The following is a 4,231-nucleotide window of genomic DNA, read 5'->3' as shown; positions in this document are numbered from 1 at the left end:
TCCTATAGAGTGGGTACTATTATCATGACCATTGGACGTGTAAGGAAGCTGAGGCACAGCGAGGTTGAGTCACCTGCCCAAAGGCACACAGTAAGGGGCAGGGCTAGGATTTGAACCCAAGATCCAGAGCATGGACATTTCCTCTCATAGTACCCTGTTCTTTTCCTTCACACCATGTTTCACAATTATAATTTTGTCTGTAACAGGATGTTAAGTGAGACCTTTCCTGCCGTCTTGGAACAGCTGCCAAGGCCCACAGGTGACAAAAAAGGTGCTAAGCACCCTATGTTCCTAAAGAGAGCTTCCAACCTACTGATGAAGAGGCAGAACCGGTTCTAATGCTATCAACCCTGCCCCCACCCCAGGGTCTCTGAGGAGAGAGCTGAGCTGGAGAAGGGGTGGGAGATCCTCAGTAAGCTTGGGGGAGGAGCAGAGCTCCTGAGAGAGTTTCTGACTAAGGCAGGGAAAGGAGTGTGAGGGTGAGGTGGGGGAGGGACTGGCTTTGGGAACCACTGGTATCATATTTCCTGGCTGGACATATGCTTGGGCAGCAGTCCTGCTGTCTGAGCTGTTATCTCTTTGTGTCCCAGGAGAGAAAAAAGACAGAGAGAGAAGGCAGGGCTACCAGAAGGGATGGCAGTGGGGCAAGGTCTCCCCCACAGCTTGGAGGGCAGGATGCTTGATTGTCCCATGGGTCTGAAGGCCTGAGCTGAGTGGCTGGCTCCCACCCCAGACAGCCACCGTCTGGATGAGGGGTCTCCAGCCACGTGAGTCTGTGAAGTGGGTTGTAGGGGATGGAGAGGAAGAGCCCAACCCCCCCTGCTGTGGCATGCCAAGCCCCTTTAGCAGCAAGTCTCACCCACTCTGAGAAGCCAGAAGGCTTTGGATGAGATATGAGATGGGAGTTACATTGGCCTGGACTAAATTTCAGTAACTGAACGTGACAGGAAGTAATGGAATCTGTCTGAGATATTTTAAGGGGAGCAAAGAGGACAGAAGATCATTTGACATAGCACAGCTAAAAACAGTGTTTGGAAAAATTAGAACTATGTCATGTTTATTCTGTGTTTCTTTGGAGCTTCTTGGTGAACTGGTACTTGTATTTTAATTTTGTGTTCATTTATGCACCACCCCCTAACTGGACTGTAAGCTCCGAGAGCAGGTCCTATCTGTTTTAGTTACTGCTCTATCCACAATACTCGGTCGGCAAAATACATGTTTGTTGAAGTGATAAGTAAAAGATGTCACTGCAGGCGTTGTTTAACTGGTTATTAATCCTGGCATTCCAGATGTCTGAGCAGACTCCCCAGTAGGTGCCCTGGAATCTTAGCTGCCAAAGGGCTGTTAGTAACAGGACCTCACGGCAGGGGTCGAGGGCATGTGCATTATAGTCACATAAACCTGGGTTCAAAATTCAGTGTGTACTGTCAAGTAACAAAACATCAGAGCTCTCCCCATCTATAAACTGCCCCATCATATTGACAACTCAAGATTGTTGTGAAATGTAAATGAGGTCATGTATGTAAAGCACTTACCATAGTACCTGGAACAGAGCAAATTTTTCAAAGTTAGTGGCCCTAATTATTAGGGGTGTGCAAGTAATGTTTTGAGATATTTGTGGCTTGAACCAACCATAGGCAGCTTTCTCCCCACCTCCAAGAAAAAAGTATATTTGCAGATGGAGAAAGTAGGTGTAGGAGAGATATCCCTTCCTCAACCCCAGGGATCACCTCCCTCCCACAATTCCTACGCTCCCCTAAGACCTTATTTCAACATTTTTTTCTTTTTAAATAATGTTTTTTAAAGATATTTATTTATTTATTTATTTATTTATTTATAGAGAGAGTGGAAAGGAAGGAGAAAGAGAGGGAAAGAAACATCGGTGTATTGTTGCCTCTTGAATACTCCCTTCTGGGGACCTGATCTGCAACCCAGGCATGTGTACTGACTGGGAATCAAACCAGCAACCCTTTGGATTGCAGGCCAGTACTCAATCCACTGTGGTGCACCAGTCAGGGCTTTTTTTTTTAAACACAAAAAATATAAACAAAAACAACAAAAAAAGCACTCTGTATAGGACTAGATCTGGGCACTATTGCTGCTCCTTTCTTCCTGGGGGCAGAGTTAGGACTCAGGGACAGTCCCTGAATGGGTTGCTTTAGTCCTGGACACTTCCTTCCGGCCTCTTCCCCCCCTAGGCCCAGCTTCCTTAAGTCCTCCAGGCCTCTGGAAGAAGAGAGCCAGGCTGGGCCGCCCCTTCAGGTGAGGAGACTGGCTGTGGCATCCACTGGACCCTGGAGCCTGTGAGGCAGGGCTCCAAGTCAAAGGAGACTTCCTTGCCAGGGCTGCCTCCTCTCCCAGCCAGGCAGGGCACCTCTCAGCCACCTGGGAACTGGAGTAGAGTGGGAAGTTTATGGCATGGCAGGGACCTCTCCCCGAGTCCTCTGACACAGGCCAGAAGTCAGGCCTTCCCCATTTCCCAAGGGATGAGCAGGGCCTAAGCCGATTTGGCCCTTTGGCTCACGCTGGCACGTCCAGGCCCAGGTACTCAGGGTTCTCTGCTCTAGGAGTCCACTCAAAGGTGCCGGGTGGAGAGCCCTGCTCTGATGTGTCCTGGTTCCAGTAATAAAGGTTGTCAAAGGCTGGGCTGAAGGCTGGAAAGGGGTGGGGCTGAGGGGCAGCCCTGCTGTTGGGTGCCAAGAACTAGGGGCCCTTCACAGCACTCCCAAAGTCAAAAATGTCCTTGACAACCCCATTCTTCCCAGGGGAGAGAGTCTTGGGGGAGAGAGTCAGGCTTTTCCAGAGTGGCACTGGCAGGTTGCAGAGGAAGCAGAGTGCCCTCTAGGGGTGATGGGGGTCTTCAGGCAAACCTCTGGCTCATTCGTGTATTCTGGCTGGGGGTGGTAGGTCAGAGGGCAATGTAGCCATCAGCCTCAGGGGGCAGGGGTACTGTGGGGTCCTCACTATACTACTGTAGAGGGCTGGGGTCATGTGAGGGAGGCTCTGCGGCCCCTTGGCCACCTTCACTCCCAAGTTGCCATCTAACACACCAGAGCCCACCCTTTCTGAGGGTGCCAGCGGGGGGCTCCTCCTGGGAGGGGCTCCAGCATCAGTTCATCACCACCACTCCTGGTGGATGAGCTCTGATGCCTCCAGTGGGCTGCGTCTCCAGCACCCAGGACAGGGTTTGGTTGAAAAAGTCTTGATGGGGTACCAGGTACTCCTCAGCATCCACTAGGCGCCCCCGAGTTGTCATCCTCCAGCAGTGATCAGTAGAAGATTCTCTCCAAGGAGCTGGCAAGGCCCCAGTCCTCATTCTCGATGACCACAAAACATTGGGGGTCCTTGGCCATACAGGAGGACTTGGCTACCAACTCCTGGAGCCAAAGCCAACATTCAGAGTCAATCATCCAACATTTGACCATGATCTTGTAGCCATCAATGCTGCAGATAGGGGGTCTGGAGCAGTTATTCCCTCTTCTCCAGCTTGTCAGGGATATTGCAGGCTGGGACTGCATCATAAGGTTTGGCTCCAAGAGTCACCAGATCACATGCAGTCACACCGTAGTTCACACATCACCCTGGTTGGTGAACCGTTGGCGGAGAGTGGACACCAGTGCCATCTACTTTTGGGCACCTTGCCCCCGTCCATGTGGTATTCCATCTCATCAACGTCCAGCAGCTGAGCCAGCCCAAAAGTCTGTGATCTTAGCATGGCTGGGACTCTTGACCGCCACATTCCGAGTAGGCAGGCCCCTGTACATGAGTCGCACGTCTCCAAGTACCTCATTCCCTTAGCACTCTGCACAGACCAGTTCAGCAGGTTTGTAGTTTTCCTAGGTGTGGTCTAGGAGGCAGCCATAGGTCATAAGCTGTCATAAGCTGTGTCACCAGCTGTACTGTGGAGGTCAGGCAGATGCCCAGGAGGCATGACACAGAGCAGGAGCCCACACCAGCCACCACAAATGCTTCATCCAAGATCATAGGCAATTTTTTTTGAGTAGCATGACCCAAAGCTTATAGTATTAAGGCTAAGAACTTTGAGAATGGGGAGGGGTGGCAGTCCATAATTCCGTGTATGAGACTGATGAGGAAGTGCTGCCAGGGCCTTTAGGGTGTGTGATTTGAGAATCAGGTAAAGATTACATATGGGAAAATGTTTTGCAAACCATGAATTGAGGAACCATGTGAGGACTTAGACACTTACAGCCAAAACACTGCAAGAGTTAAT

At 50.6% G+C, this 4,231-nt stretch overlaps 1 pseudogene; it reads right to left on the bottom strand.

Annotated features, from left to right (window-relative positions):
• Window positions 1–2,520: 2,520 nt before the first annotated feature.
• Window positions 2,521–3,984, bottom strand: LOC123829020 (annotated as a pseudogene).
• Window positions 3,985–4,231: the final 247 nt, after the last annotated feature.

This window comes from Phyllostomus hastatus, unplaced genomic scaffold (genome assembly GCF_019186645.2).
Source record: "Phyllostomus hastatus isolate PE091 unplaced genomic scaffold, TTU_PhHast_1.1 phas_scaffold_1066, whole genome shotgun sequence".
Taxonomy (NCBI): Eukaryota; Metazoa; Chordata; class Mammalia; order Chiroptera; family Phyllostomidae; genus Phyllostomus; species Phyllostomus hastatus.
Note: the sequence above shows the minus strand (reverse complement) of the source record. Positions and strands in the feature narration are given on the sequence as shown.